We start from the raw sequence: 21,992 nt of genomic DNA on the forward strand, positions 1-21,992 counted from the left end.
CGAGAAAATAATGTCAGAATCACCAGGATCCGTTGAAGCGTTCTAGAGTTATAACCTCATAAAGGGACAGTGGTCAGAATTGTAAAAATTGGCCTGGTCATTAACGTGCAAACCACCCTTGCGGGTGAAGGGGTTAAATGCTATGGCAGGAGACACAGGAGGAATACACCGCTGACACAGAGGCATAAAAAAGCTAAAATGCAGTTTTCCAAAATGTATGCGAGCAAGCCAAAATCATTCTGGGAAAATGTCTTGTGGACAGATGACACAAAAATAGAGCCTTTTAATAAAGGACATTATTCTGTTTACTGAAAAATGGAATGAGGCCTACGAGGGAAAGAACACAGTACCTACAGTCAAATATGGTGACGGTTCAAAAAAGTCTTGGGGTTGTTTTGTTGCCTCTGCCACTGGGTGCCCTGACTGAGGGCAAGGCTTCTTGAAATCTAAAGATTACTAATGGATTTTGGGTCACCATGTACTGCCCAGTGTCAGAAAGCTGGATTTGTGTCCTAGGTCATGGGTCTTCCAGCAGGACAATGACCCCAAAGATACTTCAAGAAGCACCAAGAAATGGATGGAAACAAAGTGCTGGAGAGTTCTGAAGTGGCAGCAATGTGTCCGGATCTAAATCCCATTGAACACCTGTAGAGCAATCTTGAAAATGCTGTTGAGAGAAGGCACTCTTCAAATATGAGAGACCTGGAGCAGTTTGCAAAAGAAGAGTGGTCCAAAATTCCAATTGAGTGGTGTAAGAAGCTTGTTGATTGCAGTTATTTATTCCAAAGGGTGTGCAACCAAATACTAAGTTGAGGGTGATAGTCATTTTATCCAGACCTTTTTTTGAGTTTTGTATGAAATTATGTCCAATTTGTTTTTTTTCTTGATTTTTGTGTTGTTCCAATACACAGAAAGGAAATAGAGGTGTATGCCATAACATGTGTAAAGGATACATTAATTCACTTATATTTTCTACTAGCTGAAGAGCCCGGCGTTGCCTGGGCATAGTAAATATCTGTGGTTAGTTGTAGCACCTCACTTCTCTTATTTTCCCATCACGCCTCTCATTTTCCCCCTCACATCTCTCATTTTCTCCCTTACACCTCTCATTTTCCCCCTCACTCCTCTCATTTTCCCCCTCACTCCTCTTATTTTCCCCCTCACTCCTTTCATTCCCCCCTCACTCCTCTCATTCCCCCCTAACACTTGTCATTTCGACCTCACATCTGTCATTTTCCGATCACTCCACTATTTTCCCTCACTCCTCTCATTTTGCACTCACACCTTTTAATTTTCACCTCACACCCCTCATTTTCACCTCACACCTCTCATTTTCCCCTCAGTATATACATATTTGTCATCTCCCTTATATATAGTATACACCTGTATGTCATCTCCTGTATATAGTATATACCTGTACAGTCATGGCCAAAAGTATTCACAACCCTGCAATTCTGTCAGATAATACTCAGTTTCCTCCTGAAAATGATTGCAAACACAAATTCTTTGGTATTATTATCTTCATTTAATTTGTCTTAAATGAAAAAAGAATTGTTCTAAAGCCAAATTGGATATAATTCCACACAAAACATAAAAAAGGGGGTGGACAAAAGTATTGGCACTGTTCGAAAAATCATGTGATGCTTCTCTAATTTGTGTAATTAACAGCACCTGTAACTTACCTCTGGCACCTAACAGGTGTTGGCAATAACTAAATCACACTTGCAGCCAGTTGACATGGATTAACCCCTTACTGACATTGGACGGGATAGTACGTCCGATGTCAGCTCCCTGTTATGACCCCAATGGCGAGGGTCTCAGAGATATCAGCAAGTCTGCGAAGTACAAAAATCCAGCTCATAGGGCAGTGGTAACTGGGTTGACCATATATCTACTCCTAACGCCAACACTAGAAGTAGCCGGGGAACATGCCTACGTTGGTCGCTAGATGTCTCGCGCCAGCCGGAGAGCTAACTACCCCTAGAAGAGGAAAACAAAGACCTCTCTTGCCTCCAGAGAAAAGACCCCAAAAGTAGGATAGAAGCCCCCCACAAATAATAACGGTGAGGTAAGAGGAAATGACAAACACAGAGATGAACTAGGTTTAGCAAAGAGAGGCCCACTTACTAATAGCAGAATGTAGAAAGATAACTTATATGGTCAACAAAAACCCTATCAAAAAATCCACACTGGAGATTCAAGAACCCCCGAACCGTCTAACGGCCCGGGGGGAGAACACCAGCCACCCTAGAGCTTCCAGCAAGGTCAGGATACAGATTATATACAAGCTGGACAAAAATGCAAACAAAAACAAATAGCAAAAAGCAAGAAAGCAGACTTAGCTTAATCAAACAGGAACCAGGATCAGAAGACAAGAGCACTACAGATTAGCTCTGATATCAACGTTGCCAGGCATTGAACTGAAGGTCCAGGGAGCTTATATAGCAACACCCCTGACCTAACGACCCAGGTGAGCATACAAGGGATGAATGACATACCCAGAGTCAAATCACTAGTAGCCACTAGAGGGAGCCAAAAGGTAAATTCACAACAGTACCCCCCCTGTTATGGTTCTCAATGGCAAGAGAACATAGCCCAGCAAACATAAGAACTAGCTCTTGGAAGGATGGAAACTAAACTGACCATGAACTAAACCTGCCGCACAACTAACAGTAGCCGGGTAGCGTAGCCTGCGTTTTATCCCTAGACGCCCAGCGCCGGCCGGAGGACTAACTAATCCTGGCAGAGGAAAATATAGTCCTGGCTCACCTCTAGAGAAATTTCCCCGAAAGGCAGACAGAGGCCCCCACAAATATTGGCAGTGATTTTAGATGAAATGACAAACGTAGTATGAAAATAGGTTTAGCAAAATTGAGGTCCGCTTACTAGATAGCAGGAAGACAGAAAGGGCACTTTCATGGTCAGCTGAAAACCCTATCAAAACACCATCCTGAAATTACTTTAAGACTCTAGTATTAACTCATAACATCAGAGTGGCAATTTCAGATCACAAGAGCTTTCCAGACACAGAAACGAAACTACAGCTGTGAACTGGAACAAAATGCAAAAACAAACAAGGACAAAAGTCCAACTTAGCTGGGAGTTGTCTAGCAGCAGGAACATGCACAGAAAGGCTTCTGATTACAATGTTGACCGGCATGGAAGTGACAGAGGAGCAAGGCTAAATAGCGACTCCCACATCCTGATGGAAACAGGTGAACAGAGAGGATGATGCACACCAGTTCAATTCCACCAGTGGCCACCGGGGGAGCCCAAAATCCAATTTCACAACAGTACCCCCCCCTCAAGGAGGGGGCACCGAACCCTCACCAGAACCACCAGGGCGATCAGGATGAGCCCTATGAAAGGCACGGACCAAATCGGAGGCATGAACATCAGAGGCAGTCACCCAAGAATTATCCTCCTGACCGTATCCCTTCCATTTGACCAGATACTGGAGTTTCCGTCTGGAAACACGGGAGTCCAAGATTTTTTCCACAACGTACTCCAACTCGCCCTCAACCAACACCGGAGCAGGAGGCTCAACGGAAGGCACAACCGGTACCTCATACCTGCGCAATAATGACCGATGAAAAACATTATGAATAGAAAAAGATGCAGGGAGGTCCAAACGGAAGGACACAGGGTTAAGAATCTCCAATATCTTGTACGGGCCGATGAACCGAGGCTTAAACTTGGGAGAAGAAACCCTCATAGGGACAAAACGAGAAGACAACCACACCAAGTCCCCAACACAAAGCCGAGGACCAACCCGACGCCGGCGGTTGGCAAAAAGCTGAGTCTTCTCCTGGGACAACTTCAAATTGTCCACTACCTGCCCCCAAATCTGATGCAACCTCTCCACCACAGCATCCACTCCAGGACAATCCGAAGATTCCACCTGACCAGAAGAAAATCGAGGATGAAACCCCGAATTACAGAAAAAGGGAGACACCAAGGTGGCAGAGCTGGCCCGATTATTGAGGGCAAACTCCGCTAAAGGCAAAAAAGCAACCCAATCATCCTGATCTGCAGACACAAAACACCTCAAATATGTCTCCAAGGTCTGATTCGTCCGCTCGGTCTGGCCATTAGTCTGAGGATGGAAAGCAGACGAGAAAGACAAATCTATGCCCATCCTAGCACAGAATGCTCGCCAAAATCTAGACACGAATTGGGTACCTCTGTCAGAAACGATATTCTCCGGAATACCATGCAAACGGACCACATTTTGAAAAAACAGAGGAACCAACTCGGAAGAAGAAGGCAACTTAGGCAGGGGAACCAAATGGACCATCTTAGAGAAACGATCACACACCACCCAGATGACAGACATCTTCTGAGAAACAGGAAGATCCGAAATAAAATCCATCGAGATGTGCGTCCAGGGCCTCTTCGGAATAGGCAAGGGCAACAACAATCCACTAGCCCGAGAACAACAAGGCTTGGCCCGAGCACAAACGTCACAAGACTGCACAAAGCCTCGCACATCTCGAGACAAGGAAGGCCACCAGAAGGACCTTGCCACCAAATCCCTGATACCAAAGATTCCAGGATGACCTGCCAACGCAGAAGAATGAACCTCAGAAATGACTTTACTGGTCCAATCATCAGGAACAAACAGTCTACCAGGTGGGCAACGATCAGGTCTATCCGCCTGAAACTCCTGCAAGGCCCGCCGCAGGTCTGGAGAAACGGCAGACAATATCACTCCATCCTTAAGGATACCTGTAGGTTCAGAATTACCAGGGGAGTCAGGCTCAAAACTCCTAGAAAGGGCATCCGCCTTAACATTCTTAGAACCCGGCAGGTAGGACACCACAAAATTAAACCGAGAGAAAAACAACGACGAGCGCGCCTGTCTAGGATTCAGGCGTCTGGCGGACTCAAGATAAATTAGATTTTTGTGGTCAGTCAATACCACCACCTGATGTCTAGCCCCCTCAAGCCAATGACGCCACTCCTCAAAAGCCCACTTCATGGCCAAAAGCTCCCGATTCCCAACATCATAATTCCGCTCGGCGGGCGAAAATTTACGCGAGAAAAAAGCACAAGGTCTCATCACGGAGCAATCGGAACTTCTCTGCGACAAAACCGCCCCAGCTCCGATTTCAGAAGCGTCGACCTCAACCTGAAAAGGAAGGGCAACATCAGGCTGACGCAACACAGGGGCGGAAGAAAAGCGGCGCTTAAGCTCCCGAAAGGCCTCCACAGCAGCAGGGGACCAATCAGCAACATCAGCACCCTTCTTAGTCAAATCAGTCAATGGTTTAACAACATCAGAAAAACCAGCAATAAATCGACGATAAAAGTTAGCAAAGCCCAAAAATTTCTGAAGACTCTTAAGAGAAGAGGGTTGCGTCCAATCACAAATAGCCTGAACCTTGACAGGATCCATCTCGATGGAAGAGGGGGAAAAAATATATCCCAAAAAGGAAATCTTTTGAACCCCAAAAACGCACTTAGAACCCTTCACACACAAGGAATTAGACCGCAAAACCTGAAAAACCCTCCTGACCTGCTGGACATGAGAGTCCCAGTCATCCGAAAAAATCAAAATATCATCCAGATACATAATCATAAATTTATCCAAATAATCACGGAAAATGTCATGCATAAAGGACTGAAAGACTGAAGGGGCATTTGAAAGACCAAAAGGCATCACCAAATACTCAAAGTGGCCCTCGGGCGTATTAAATGCGGTTTTCCACTCATCCCCCTGCTTAATTCGCACCAAATTATACGCCCCACGGAGATCAATCTTAGAGAACCACTTGGCCCCCTTTATGCGAGCAAACAAATCAGTCAGCAGTGGCAACGGATATTGATATTTAACCGTGATTTTATTCAAAAGCCGATAATCAATGCACGGCCTCAAAGAGCCATCTTTCTTAGCCACAAAGAAAAAACCGGCTCCTAAGGGAGATGACGAAGGACGAATATGTCCCTTTTCCAAGGACTCCTTTATATATTCTCGCATAGCAGCATGTTCAGGCACAGACAGATTAAATAAACGACCCTTAGGGTATTTACTACCCGGAATCAAATCTATGGCACAATCGCACTCCCGGTGCGGAGGTAATGAACCAAGCTTAGGTTCTTCAAAAACGTCACGATATTCAGTCAAGAATTCAGGAATCTCAGAGGGAATAGATGATGAAATGGAAACCACAGGTACGTCCCCATGCGTCCCCTTACATCCCCAGCTTAACACAGACATAGCTTTCCAGTCAAGGACTGGGTTATGAGATTGCAGCCATGGCAATCCAAGCACCAACACATCATGTAGGTTATACAGCACAAGAAAGCGAATAATCTCCTGGTGATCCGGATTAATCCGCATAGTTACTTGTGTCCAGTATTGTGGTTTATTGCTAGCCAATGGGGTGGAGTCAATCCCCTTCAGGGGTATAGGAGTTTCAAGAGGCTCTAAATCATACCCACAGCGTTTGGCAAAGGACCAATCCATAAGACTCAAAGCGGCGCCAGAGTCGACATAGGCATCCGCGGTAATAGATGATAAGGAACAAATCAGGGTCACAGATAGAATAAACTTAGACTGTAAAGTGCCAATTGAAACAGACTTATCAAGCTTCTTAGTACGCTTAGAGCATGCTGATATAACATGAGTTGAATCACCGCAATAGAAGCACAACCCATTTTTTCGTCTAAAATTCTGCCGTTCACTTCTGGACAGAATTCTATCACATTGCATATTCTCTGGCGTCTTCTCAGTAGACACCGCCAAATGGTGCACAGGTTTGCGCTCCCGCAGACGCCTATCGATCTGGATAGCCATTGTCATGGACTCATTCAGACCCGCAGGCACAGGGAACCCCACCATAACATCCTTAATGGCATCAGAGAGACCCTCTCTGAAATTCGCCGCCAGGGCGCACTCATTCCACTGAGTAAGCACAGCCCATTTACGGAATTTCTGGCAATATATTTCAGCTTCGTCTTGCCCCTGAGATAGGGACATCAAGGCCTTTTCCGCCTGAAGTTCTAACTGAGGTTCCTCATAAAGCAACCCCAAGGCCAGAATAAACGCATCCACATTGAGCAACGCAGGATCCCCTGGAGCCAATGCAAAAGCCCAATCCTGAGGGTCGCCCCGGAGCAAGGAAATCACAATCCTGACCTGCTGAGCAGGATCTCCAGCAGAGCGAGATTTCAGGGACAAAAACAACTTGCAATTATTTTTGAAATTTTGAAAGCAAGATCTATTCCCCGAGAAAAATTCAGGCAAAGGAATTCTAGGTTCAGATATAGGAACATGAACAACAAAATCTTGTAAATTTTGAACTTTCGTGGTGAGATTATTCAAACCTGCAGCTAAACTCTGAATATCCATTTTAAACAGGTGAACACAGAGCCATTCCAGGATTAGAAGGAGAGAGAGAGAGAAAGGCTGCAATATAGGCAGACTTGCAAGAGATTCAATTACAAGCACACTAGAACTGAAAAAAAAAAAAAATCTTCAGCAGACTTCTCTTTTCTCTCCTTTCTCTGTCAATTAATTTAACCCTTTTTGGCCGGTCAAACTGTTATGGTTCTCAATGGCAAGAGAACATAGCCCAGCAAACATAAGAACTAGCTCTTGGAAGGATGGAAACTAAACTGACCATGAACTAAACCTGCCGCACAACTAACAGTAGCCGGGTAGCGTAGCCTGCGTTTTATCCCTAGACGCCCAGCGCCGGTCGGAGGACTAACTAATCCTGGCAGAGGAAAATATAGTCCTGGCTCACCTCTAGAGAAATTTCCCCGAAAGGCAGACAGAGGCCCCCACAAATATTGGCGGTGATTTTAGATGAAATGACAAACGTAGTATGAAAATAGGTTTAGCAAAATTGAGGTCCGCTTACTAGATAGCAGGAAGACAGAAAGGGCACTTTCATGGTCAGCTGAAAACCCTATCAAAACACCATCCTGAAATTACTTTAAGACTCTAGTATTAACTCATAACATCAGAGTGGCAATTTCAGATCACAAGAGCTTTCCAGACACAGAAACGAAACTACAGCTGTGAACTGGAACAAAATGCAAAAACAAACAAGGACAAAAGTCCAACTTAGCTGGGAGTTGTCTAGCAGCAGGAACATGCACAGAAAGGCTTCTGATTACAATGTTGACCGGCATGGAAGTGACAGAGGAGCAAGGCTAAATAGCGACTCCCACATCCTGATGGAAACAGGTGAACAGAGAGGATGATGCACACCAGTTCAATTCCACCAGTGGCCACCGGGGGAGCCCAAAATCCAATTTCACAACACCCCCCCTTAGTGAGGGGTCACCGAACCCTCACCAAGACCACCAGGGCGATCAGGATGAGCGGCGTGAAAGGCACGAACTAAATCGGCCGCATGCACATCAGAGGCGACCACCCAGGAATTATCCTCCTGACCATAGCCCTTCCACTTGAGCAGGTACTGAAGCCTCCGCCTGGAGAGACGAGAATCTAAGATCTTCTCCACCACGTACTCCAACTCGCCCTCAACCAACACCGGAGCAGGAGGCTCAGCAGAAGGAACCACAGGCACAACGTACCGCCGCAACAAGGACCTATGAAATACGTTGTGAATGGCATACGACACCGGAAGATCCAGGCGAAAGGATACAGGATTAATGATTTCCAATATCTTGTAAGGACCAATGAAGCGAGGCTTAAATTTGGGAGAGGAGACCTTCATAGGAACAAATCGATAAGACAGCCATACCAAATCCCCAACGCGAAGTCGGGGACCCACACCGCGGCGGCGGTTGGCAAAACGCTGAGCCTTCTCCTGTGACAACTTCAAGTTGTCCACCACATGACTCCAGATCCGCTGCAACCTATCCACCACAGAATCCACCCCAGGACAGTCAGAAGGCTCCACATGCCCCGAGGAAAAACGAGGATGGAAACCAGAGTTGCAGAAAAATGGCGAAACCAAGGTGGCAGAACTAGCCCGATTATTAAGGGCAAATTCAGCCAACGGCAAGAAGGTCACCCAATCATCCTGATCAGAAGAGACAAAACACCTCAAATTCGCCTCCAGAGTCTGATTAGTTCGTTCCGTCTGTCCGTTAGTCTGTGGATGAAAAGCGGACGAAAACGACAAATCAATGCCCATCCTACCACAAAAGGATCGCCAGAACCTGGAAACAAACTGGGATCCTCTGTCCGACACAATATTCTCAGGAATGCCGTGCAAACGAACCACGTTCTGGAAGAACACAGGAACCAGATCAGAAGAGGAAGGCAGCTTAGGCAAAGGAACCAGATGGACCATCTTGGAGAAACGATCACATATCACCCAGATGACAGACATGCCCTGAGACACCGGAAGATCCGAAATGAAATCCATAGAGATGTGTGTCCAAGGTCTCTTCGGGACAGGCAAGGGCAAGAGCAACCCGCTGGCACGAGAACAGCAAGGCTTAGCTCGAGCACAAGTACCACAGGACTGCACAAATGACCGCACATCCCTTGACAAGGAAGGCCACCAAAAGGACCTGGCCACCAGATCCCTGGTGCCAAAAATTCCCGGGTGCCCTGCCAACACCGAGGAATGAACCTCGGAAATGACTCTGCTGGTCCATTTAGCAGGCACAAACAATCTGTCAGGTGGACAAGAGTCAGGCCTACCAGCCTGAAATCTCTGCAACACACGTCGCAGATCTGGAGAAATAGCTGACAAGATAACTCCTTCCTTAAGAATACCCACAGGTTCAGCGACTCCAGGAGCATCAGGCACAAAGCTCCTAGACAGAGCATCTGCCTTCACATTCTTAGAACCTGGTAAATACGAGACCACAAAGTCAAAACGGGAGAAAAACAATGACCAGCGGGCCTGTCTAGGATTCAGGCGTTTAGCAGACTCGAGGTACATCAGATTTTTGTGATCAGTCAAGACCACCACACGATGCTTAGCACCCTCGAGCCAATGACGCCACTCCTCAAATGCCCACTTCATGGCCAACAACTCCCGATTGCCCACATCATAATTTCGCTCTGCCGGCGAAAACTTCCTAGAGAAAAAGGCACAAGGTCTCATAGTAGAGCAACCAGGGCCTCTCTGCGACAAAACGGCCCCTGCCCCAATCTCCGAAGCATCCACCTCAACTTGAAAGGGAAGTGAGATGTCAGGCTGGCACAAAACAGGCGCCGAAGTAAACCGGCGTTTCAACTCCTGGAAAGCCTCCACGGCAGCAGGAGCCCAGTTAGCCACATCAGAGCCTTTCTTGGTCATATCCGTCAACGGTTTAACAACGCTAGAAAAATTAGCGATAAAACGACGGTAGAAGTTAGCAAAACCCAAGAACTTCTGAAGACTCTTAACTGACGAGGGTTGAGTCCAATCATGAATAGCTCGGACCTTGACTGGGTCCATCTCCACAGCAGAAGGGGAAAAAATGAACCCTAAAAAGGGAACCTTCTGTACACCAAAGAGACACTTTGAGCCTTTAACAAACAAAGAATTTTCACGCAAAATCTTGAAAACCATCCTGACCTGCTCCACATGCGAGTCCCAATCATCAGAAAAAAACAGAATATCATCCAGATAAACGATCAAAAATTTATCCAGATACTTCCGGAAAATGTCATGCATAAAGGACTGAAAAACTGAAGGTGCATTGGAGAGCCCAAATGGCATCACCAAGTACTCAAAATGACCTTCGGGCGTATTGAATGCGGTTTTCCATTCATCTCCTTGCTTAATGCGCACAAGGTTGTACGCACCACGAAGGTCTATCTTGGTGAACCACTTGGCACCTTTAATCCGGGCAAACAAGTCTGACAACAGCGGCAAAGGATACTGAAATTTGACAGTGATCTTATTTAAAAGCCGATAGTCAATACAAGGCCTCAAAGATCCGTCCTTTTTGGCCACAAAAAAGAATCCCGCACCAAGAGGGGAAGAAGAAGGACGGATATGCCCCTTCTCCAGAGACTCCTTGATATATGAACGCATTGCGGTATGTTCAGGTACCGACAGATTAAACAGTCTTCCCTTAGGAAACTTACTGCCTGGAATCAAATCTATTGCACAGTCACATTCCCGATGAGGAGGCAATGCACTTGACCTAGACTCGCTGAAGACATCCTGATATAACCAAATACGCCGGAACTTCCGAAGGCGTAGAAGTAGCAATAGACACGGGCAGGGAATCTCCATGAATTCCATGACAGCCCCAACTTGACACTGACATTGCCTTCCAGTCCAAGACTGGATTATGGGTCTGTAACCATGGCAAACCCAAAACAACCAAATCATGCATCTTATGCAGAACAAGAAAACGTATCACCTCCCGATGTTCAGGAGTCATGCACATGGTAACCTGTGTCCAAAACTGCGGTTTATTTTCTGCCAATGGCGTAGCATCAATACCCCTAAGAGGGATAGGATTTTCTAATGGCTCAAGAACAAAACCGCAGCGCTTGGCAAATGACAGATCCATAAGACTCAGGGCAGCACCTGAATCTACAAACGCCATGACAGGATACGATGACAGTGAGCAAATCAAAGTTACAGATAGAATAAACTTAGGTTGCAAATTACCAATGGCGACAGGACTAACAACCTTAGTAAGACGCTTAGAGCATGCTGAGATAACATGTGTAGAATCACCACAGTAGTAACACAAGCCATTCTGGCGTCTATGAATTTTCCGCTCATTTCTAGTCAGGATTCTATCACATTGCATTAAATCAGGTGCCTGTTCAGATAACACCATGAGGGAATTTGCGGTTTTGCGCTCCCGCAACCGCCGGTCAATTTGAATTGCCAGGGCCATGGAATCATTCAGACCTGTGGGAATGGGAAAACCCACCATCACATTCTTAATGGCTTCAGAAAGGCCATTTCTAAAATTTGCAGCCAATGCACACTCGTTCCACTGGGTCAGCACGGACCATTTCCGAAATTTTTGGCAATACACTTCAGCCTCGTCCTGACCCTGAGACATAGCCAGCAAGGCTTTTTCTGCCTGAATCTCAAGATTGGGTTCCTCATAAAGCAAACCGAGCGCCAGAAAAAACGCATCAATATCAGCCAATGCCGGATCTCCTGGCGCCAGCGAGAAAGCCCAATCCTGGGGGTCGCCCCGTAAAAAAGAAATAACAATTTTCACTTGCTGAGCGGAGTCTCCAGAGGAACAGGGTCTCAGGGACAAAAACAATTTACAATTATTCCTGAAATTTCTAAACTTAAATCGATCTCCGGAAAACAGTTCAGGAATCGGTATCTTAGGTTCTGACATAGGATTTCTGGTAACATAATCTTGTATGCCCTGCACACGAGCAGCAAGCTGGTCCACACTTGTAATCAAGGTCTGGACATTCATGTCTGCAGCAATCACAAGCCACTCAGAGGTAAAGGGGAAAAGAAAAAAAAAATGAGAGAGAGAAAAAAAAACCAAAAAAAAACCTCAGAACTTTCTTTCTTATAATCCCGCTTCTGCAATGCATTTAACATTTAATATCGGCCTGGCAAACTGTTATGACCCCAATGGCAAGGGTCTCAGAGATATCAGCAAGTCTGCGAAGTACAAAAATCCAGCTCATAGGGCAGTGGTAACTGGGTTGACCATATATCTACTCCTAACGCCAACACTAGAAGTAGCCGGGGAACATGCCTACGTTGGTCGCTAGATGTCTCGCGCCAGCCGGAGAGCTAACTACCCCTAGAAGAGGAAAACAAAGACCTCTCTTGCCTCCAGAGAAAAGACCCCAAAAGTAGGATAGAAGCCCCCCACAAATAATAACGGTGAGGTAAGAGGAAATGACAAACACAGAGATGAACTAGGTTTAGCAAAGAGAGGCCCACTTACTAATAGCAGAATGTAGAAAGATAACTTATATGGTCAACAAAAACCCTATCAAAAAATCCACACTGGAGATTCAAGAACCCCCGAACCGTCTAACGGCCCGGGGGGAGAACACCAGCCACCCTAGAGCTTCCAGCAAGGTCAGGATACAGATTATATACAAGCTGGACAAAAATGCAAACAAAAACAAATAGCAAAAAGCAAGAAAGCAGACTTAGCTTAATCAAACAGGAACCAGGATCAGAAGACAAGAGCACTACAGATTAGCTCTGATATCAACGTTGCCAGGCATTGAACTGAAGGTCCAGGGAGCTTATATAGCAACACCCCTGACCTAACGACCCAGGTGAGCATACAAGGGATGAATGACATACCCAGAGTCAAATCACTAGTAGCCACTAGAGGGAGCCAAAAGGTAAATTCACAACAGCTCCCCTGCTTTGATGCAGGGCTCCGCGGTGAGCCCGCATCAAAGCCGGGACATGTCAGCTGTTTTTAACGATTCACCCGCCGCTATTAACTAGTTAAATGCCGCTGTCAAACGCAGACAGCAGCATTTAACTACCGCATCCGGCCGGGCGGCCGGAAATGACATCATCGCCGACCCCCGTCACATGATCGGAGGTCGGCGATGCTTCTCCATTGTAACCATAGAGGTCCTTGAGACCTCTATGGTTACTGATCGCTGGTAGCTGTGAGCGCCACCCTGTGGTCGGCGCTCACAGCACACCTGCATTTCTGCTACATAGCAGCGAACATCAGATCGCTGCTATGTAGCAGAGGCGATCGTGCTGTGCCTGCTTCTAGCCTCCCATGGAGGCTATTGAAGCATGGCAAAAGTTTAAAAAAAAAGTTAAAAAAATGTGAAAAAAATAAAAAAAAATATAAAAGTTTAAATCACCCCCCTTTCGCCCCAATCAAAATAAATCAATAAAAAAAATCAAACCTACACATATTTGGTATCGCCGCATTCAGAATCGCCCGATCTATCAATAAAAAAAAGCATTAACCTGATCGCTAAACAGCGTAACGAGAAAAAAAATCAAAACGCCAGAATTACGTTTTTTTGGTCGCCGTGACATTGCATTAAAATGCAATAACGGGTGATCAAAAGAACGTATCTGCACCGAATTGGAATCATTAAAAACGCCAGCTCGGCACGCAAAAAATAAGCCCTCAACCGACCCCAGATCATGAAAAATGGAGACGTTACGGGTATCGGAAAATGGCGCAATTTTTTTTTTTTTTAGCAAAGTTTGGAATTTTTTTTCACCACTTAGGTAAAAAATAACCTAGTCATGTTAGGTGTCTATGAACTCATAATGACCTGGAGAATCATAATGGCAGGTCAGTTTTAGCATTTAGTGAACCTAGCAAAAAAGGCAAGCAAAAAACAAGTGTGGGATTGCACTTTTTTTGCAATTTCACCACACTTGGAATTTTTTTCCCGTTTTCTAGTACACGACATGGTAAAACCAATGATGTCGTTCAAAAGTACAACTCGGCCCGCAAAAAATAAGCCCTCACATGGCCAAATTGACGGAAAAATAAAAAAGTTATGGCTCTGGGAAGGAGGGGAGTGAAAAACGAACACGGAATAACGAAAAATCCCACGGTCATGAAGGGGTTAAAGTTTACTCAACCTCTGTCCTGTGTCCTTGTGTGTACCACATTGAGCATGGAGAAAAGAAAGAAGACCAAAGAACTGTCTGAGGACTTGAGAAACCAAATTGTGAGGAAGCATGAGCAATCTCAAGGCTACAAGTCCATCTCCAAAGACCTGAATGTTCCTGTGTCATCAAGAAGTTTAAAGCCCATCATGGCACTGTGGCTAACCTCCCAAGATGTGGACGGAAAAGAAAAATTGACAAGAGATTTCAACACAAGATTGTGCGGATATTGGATAAAGAACCTCGACTAACATCCAAACAAGTTCAAGCTGCCCTGCAGTCCGAGGGTACAACAGTGTCAACCCGTACTATCCGTCGGCGTCTGAATGAAAAGGGACTGCATGGTAGGAGACCCAGGAAGACCCCACTTCTTACCCCGAGATATAAAAAAGCCAGGGTGGAGTTTGCCAAAATTTACCTGAAAAAGCCTAAAACGTTTTGGAAGAAGGTTCTCTGGTCAGATGAGACAAAAGTAGAGCTTTTTGGGCAAAGGCATCAACATAGAGTTTACAGGAGAAAAAAAGAGGCATTCAAAGAAAAGAACACGGTCCCTACAGTTAAACATGGCGGAGGTTCCCTGATGTTTTGGGGTGGCTTTGCTGCCTCTGGCACTGGACTGCTTGACTGTGTGCATGGCATTATGAAGTCTGAAGACTACCAACAAATTTTGCAGCATAATGTAGGGCCCAGTGTGAGAAAGCTGGGTCTCGCTCAGAGGTCATGGGTCTTCCAGCAGGACAATGACCCAAAACACACTTCAAAAAGCACTAGAAAATGGTTTGAGAGAAAGCACTGGAGACTTCTAAGGTGGCCAGCAATGAGTCCAGACCTGAATCCCATAGAACACCTGTGGAGATCTAAAAATGGCAGTTTGGAGAAGGCACCCTTCAAATATCAGGGACCTGGAGCAGTTTGCCAAAGAAGAATGGTCTAAAATTCCAGCAGAGCATTGCAAGAAACTCATTGATGGTTACCGGAAGCGGTTGATCGCAGTTATTTTGGCTAAAGGTTGTGCAACCAAGTATTAGGCTGAGGGTGCCAATACTTTTGTCTGGCCCATTTTTGGAGTTTTGTGTGAAATGATCAATGTTTTGCTTTTTGCTTCATTCTCTTTTGTGTTTTTTCATTTAAGACAAATTAAATGATGATAATAATAACAAAGAATTTGTGTTTGCAATCATTTTCAGGAAGAAACTGAGTATTATCTGACAGAATTGCAGGGGTGTGAATACTTTTGGCCATGACTGTATGCCATCTCCCCTGTAAATAGTATATAAATGCTGTATGTCATCTCCTCCTGTATATTGTATATACCTATGTGTCATCTCCTCCTGTATATAGTATATACCTGTATGTCATCTCTTCTGTATATACTATATACCTGTATGTCATCTCCTCCTATATATAGCATATACCTGTATGTCATCTCCTGTATATAGTATAAACCTGTATGTCATCTCCCCTGTATATAGTATATACCTGCTGTATGTCATCTCCTCTATATACCTATGTCATCTCTTTTATATAGTATATACCTGTATGTCATCTCCTCCTGTATATAGTATATACGTGTGTCATCTCCTCCTGTATATAGTATATACCTGTGTGTCATCTGCTCCTGTATATAGTATATACCTGTGTCATCTCCTCCTGTATATAGTATATACGTGTGTCATCTCCCCTGTATATAGTATATACCTGTGTGTCATCTCCTCCTGTATATAGTTTATACCTGTGTCATCTCTCCTGTATATAGTATGTACCTGTATGTCATCTCCTCCTTTATATAGTATGTACCTGTATGTCATCTCCCCTGTATATAGTATATACCAGTGTGTCATCTCCTCCTGTATATAGTATATACCTGTGTGTCATCTCCCCTGTATATTATACGTGTGTGTCATCTCCTCCTGTATATAGTATATACCTGTATGTCATCTCCTCCTGTATATAGTATATACCTGTATGTCATCTCCTCCTGTATATAGTTTATACCTGTGTGTCATCTTCCCTGTATATAGTATATACCAGTGTGTCATCTCCTCCTGTATATGCAGTGCCCAAGAGTCCTAGTCATTGCAGTACTGTCGCTCCACCACTAAGGGGAGTGATGGTACATCTGATGGCACTAAAGGAGTTCACCTGACCAGGTATCACAGTCACACATTACACTTCACACTCCGGCCACCAGGGGGAGCAAAGGGTTCTATGTATTAGGCCACTCCTCACACTTTGGTAAAACTGGGGGTTGGATAGGAAGTTAGGGAGAAGCTGACTGGGTTTTGCCCAGGTAACATCTAGTGAGAGAAGAGCGTTGCTTGGGAAGATCCAGGGGGGTCCCTGTCAGGGGTGGGATCCTGACAGAGGCCTAGCGAAAGGACAGATCGTTACGGAGCCGCGCCTGCACTTCATTGCGGCGGTATCTTAAGAAAGGACACGAAGCGAAGTATATTGTGGAGAAGTGAGAAACGAGATCACAGCACAAAGGCGATAGAACCAGTAGGAGTCGTGCCCCGAGATCGGCAACATCCTACTGAGGCGCGTAGCCGGTGGCCGGAACGCCGAGGAAGTATTGGGCTCTACGCATTACTTCAAACCAACAGCAGGGCAGTGAATTTTAGGTTGGCTGCCTCACCTTAATCACCTAATGAAGACAATGGAGGCAATTGTGGGAGAGGGGCATCTCTAGGGTCCCTATAAAATAACTCCAGGCCTACCCCGTCATACGGGTGTGTCCTATCCATATCATCTGGGGGACGGAGAGAAAGAACAGAAACATACACGACAGTTGTGAGGACTATCCCGTGGTGCTCAGCAGGGAAGTACTACAACACCCAGGCGCTAGTAGGTAGGCGACAGATTTCCACCTGCAAAGAGAATTCTGGATGTGCCTTCAGACCGGCCGGTCTCACCAAGCCCTGTTAGCAGTGCTCTGGATTGCGGATGCCGAAGCCTTCAGTAAAGAGACTGCAACCCTGTGTCCTCGTTATTTACTGCGACCTACACCACCACCTACACCTTGTATTGGGCGCCCCTTAGCAGGACCACGGACCGGGTCGGGCCACCGTGACATCCTCAGAACCGAGAGACCCAGATCCGAGTACCCTGCTGTCCTGCGTTTGGGGGCCGCTCCAACTTGGCATCTCGAACAGGATCTACTTAAGCCTGAAGAAATAGGTCATGTGTGCCTTGGAACTGTGATTGAATTGTGCTTGAACCGTGATTTATTGCAAAGACTGTGTATTGCTATTTGCTGCCAAAAATTCCCACCAAAAGCGCCGCCATTACAGCGCCACGAGGAGCGCAGAAGAAGAGGGGCGTGCCATGGGAGGAGACCATCAAAGCGGCGCCAAAGGTGATGACCGCCCCCTCCGATTATTGCTGCAAGATGACGACCTGCCCCGAAGCAGAGGAGAACCGTCCCCTGATTTGCAACGGCGGGAACTAAGACAAGAAGGAGCCCCACCCTCGGAAGATGGCGGAACCATGTGTGTGTGCAGCTGTCGACTGCGAAACAGCGAGGGTGACCAGCGAGTACCTGAACGACGACGAAGTGATCCCGGACTATCCCCACCGACCGGAGGCGGATCTGAACCCGCCGCAGCTGGAGGATCCGGACCTCTTGGAGCCGCCGGCGGGGGAGCTGAGTCAACCTATCCCGAATACGGAGCCAGCAGATGTGAAGCAATGGAAGTCGGAGCTGTGCCGGAGGGACGCCTTGGAAGAACCGCGGTCCGAGCCCCTGCTGACTCCAGTGTCCTCGTCAGTGGAACAGATCGGCATCAGTGGAACCACATCAGACGCAGGTATGGAAAGCGCCCCTGCTCTCCTGACCGATCCCGCTCCAGCGACCACTCCCCGTCCCGACAGTGACCGATTCCTCTCCGCTGAGCTGGTAGTGGTAACCCCCGACACTATGGAGAAGCTGGTGCCTCCGTTACCGACAACTATGGGAGAACCGCTAGATGTGAGCTCGGAGGGGGTGATCTTCCAATGGGATACCCCGAGGATTGGGCCAGACGGGGCCAGGCAGGAGGGCCTCAGCATTGCTGTGCTCACTTGGGAACAATATAAACAATGCCTAATTCTACACTGGAAAAACCGAAAAGAGACAGAACAAAGTGACCCACCGAAAGCACAAAACTCAAAGACTGAACGTGGTAAGAAGAACTTGGTAAAACAGGGGACTGTACTAGCCTTTCACCCGAAACGGGGTTGGGGCTCTATACAAGAACCGGGACTGCCGACTGAAATCTTCACCAGCTACAATGTGAAGACCCCGTTCCGCAACAGATGTGACAATCCACTACTATGTAAAGGGGACCAGGTGACCTACACTCGCCATCGGAGTGCGCAAGGATGGTGCGCTCAGAACGTCCAATGATGCGAGCCTGCAGTGGCGCCATCTGCTGTCCCGACTACGACTAACTCTGACCTGACAAATTCTACCACTATCACCACTGTGTGCGTAATTGCTGCTACCGAACTTGCAACCAAAGCTGACATTCAAATCAAGGCACTGGGTGACCTGACCGCACCTGATAGACGAACCACTGATACTGACACCGCATCAGCCAAGAACAGGGAATCGGAGCTTCCCCGGTCAGGAAGTGTTCACTACCGGCTGGTGTCTTGCAACTTACTGTAAAGATAAACCTTGGAACAACGAAACTGTAAATAGTTAATTGTGTGTTTTCCTTGCTGCCTTAAACCCGACCGGGGTTGGTCCTTAAAGGGATCCCTTTGTTTACCCGGGATCCCTATTGCTTTATGTTTGTTTTTGCATCAGTGTTCTAAAAGACTGCCGAATCATGGACGGTGAATGATTCACAAACTGTTGCTGTAAATAGTTTGCACCTTCTTAAAAGGTGCCCCCTACTGGTTTTACAAAGAAAAGAGCTTTTTGAAGAGACTGTTCCTGGATACAGGGCAGAAGTTCTTGTTTACCACAGATTTGCAACTTGAGAGTTGCACTACCTCAAAGAGACTTGAGATGTCCCTCTTAAAGGGAATGTTCATTGTTGCAATTAGCCGAGATATAATGTTGCTTTAAGAAAGTTGGATAGTAATAATGTTTTACATAGTAGTATGTAGATAGAAAAATAGTGATAAGGAATTGAAATGTTGATAATGATATGTGAATAAAATTGAAGCTAAAGTGATTATCGGAACTAATAATAGAAAGCCAAGAAAAGATGCAGTAGGCCCGTGGGGGTAGACAAGAGAGTCCTGCATACGAGAAAGAGAGCTCAGGAAAATGTTGATTTGCACTTTTAGTCTTGTAGTATGCCTTTAGTGGGTACCTGCCTTACGCCCTTAAAGGAAAAGTTAAATTATTGTTCGAGAAAAGTTTGCACTTAATAGATAGTAGATAGTATGCCCGGCTGGCTAATGATAGTTATTTATAGTCAGTTATTTAATAAGTGTTATTTAAAATCTTAAGCACAATGTAAATATGTTTTTGTTTGTAACGTTCAAGTGTCCTTACCTCCCATAAAGGGAAGCACTGTTAAATTTACTTGTTTATTGCACTGCAAAATTTTGTATGTCTTTTGCTGACATGTATTGTTGTTCTTCTTTCCCAGTCCGGGAGTACTGGATTTAACCGGGGGGGGGGGGGGTGCAGCACCCCAGAGTCCTGGTTGTTGCAGTACTGTCGCTCCGCCACTAAGGGGAGTGATGGTACATCTGATGGCACTAAAGGAGTTCACCTGACCAGGTATCACAGTCACACATTACACTTCACACTCCGGCCACCAGGGGGAGCAAAGGGTTCTATGTATTAGGCCACTCCTCACACTTTGGTAAAACTGGGGGTTGGATAGGAAGTTAGGGAGAAGCTGACTGGGTTTTGCCCAGGTAACATCTAGTGAGAGAAGAGCGTTGCTTGGGAAGATCCAGGGGGGTCCCTGTCAGGGGTGGGATCCTGACAGAGGCCTAGCGAAAGGACAGATCGTTACGGAGCCGCGCCTGCACTTCATTGCGGTGGCATCTTAAGAAAGGACACGAAGTGAAGTATATTGTGTAGAAGTGAGAAACGAGATCACAGCATAAAGGCGATAGAACCAGTAGGAGTCGTGCACCGAGATCGGCAACATCCTACTGAGGCGCGTAGCCGGTGGCCGGAACGCTGAGGAAGTATTGGGCTCTACGCATTACTTCAAACCAATGGCAGGGCAGTTAATTTTAGGTTGGCTGCCTCACCTTAATCACCTAATGAAGACAACGGAGGCAATTGTGGGAGAGGGGCGTCTCTAGGGTCCCTATAAAATAACTCCAGGCCTACCCCGTCATACGGGTGCGTCCTATCCATATCATCTGGGGGACGGAGAGAAAGAACAGAAACATACACGACAGTTGTGAGGACTATCCCATGGTGCTCAGCAGGGAAGTACTACAACACCCAGGCGCTAGTAGGTAGGCGACAGATTTTCACCTGCAAAGGGAACTCTGGATGTGCCTTCGGACCGTCCGGTCTCAGCCAGCCCTGTTAGCAGTGCTCTGGATTGCGGATGCCGAAGCCTTCAGTAAAGAGGTAAAGAGACTGCAACCCTGTGTCCTCGTTATTTACTGCGACCTACACCACCACCTACACCTTTTATTGGGCGCCCCTTAGCAGGACCACGGACCGGGTCGGGCCACCGTGACATCCTCAGAACCGAGAGACCCGGATCCGAGTACCCCGCTGTCCTGCGTTTGGGGGCCACTCCATATATAGTATATACCAGTGTGTCATCTCCTCCTGTATATAGTATATACCTGTGTGTCATCTCCCCTGTATATAGTATACACTCACCGGCCACTTTATTAGGTACACCATGCTAGTAACGGGTTGGACCCCCTTTTGCCTTCAGAACTGCCTCAATTCTTCGTGGCATAGATTCAACAAGGTGCTGGAAGCATTCCTCAGAGATTTTGGTCCATATTGACATGATGGCATCACACAGTTGCCGCAGATTTGTCGGCTGCACATCCCAAAGATGCTCCATACAAGGCAGGATGGATCCATGCTTTCATGTTGTTTACGCCAAATTCTGACCCTACCATCCGAATGTCGCAGCAGAAATCGAGACTCATCAGACCAAGCAACGTTTTTCCAATCTTCTACTGTCCAATTTCGATGAGCTTGTACAAATTGTAGCCTCAGTTTCCTGTTCTTAGCTGAAAGGAGTGGTACCCGGTGTGGTCTTCTGCTGCTGTAGCCCATCTGCCTCAAAGTTCGACGCACTGTGCGTTCAGAGATGCTCTTAGGCCTACCTTGGTTGTAACGGGTGGCGATTTGAGTCACTGTTGCCTTTCTATCAGCTCGAACCAGTCTGCCCATTCTCCTCTGACCTCTGGCATCAACAAGGCATTTCCGCCCACAGAACTGCCGCTCACTGGATTTTTTTTCTTTTTCGGACCATTCTCTGTAAACCCTAGAGATGGTTGTGCGTGAAAATCCCAGTAGATCAGCAGTTTCTGAAATACTCAGACCAGCCCTTCTGGCACCAACAACCATGCCACGTT

This window comes from Ranitomeya variabilis, chromosome 3 (genome assembly GCF_051348905.1).
Source record: "Ranitomeya variabilis isolate aRanVar5 chromosome 3, aRanVar5.hap1, whole genome shotgun sequence".
Classification (NCBI taxonomy): Eukaryota; Metazoa; Chordata; class Amphibia; order Anura; family Dendrobatidae; genus Ranitomeya; species Ranitomeya variabilis.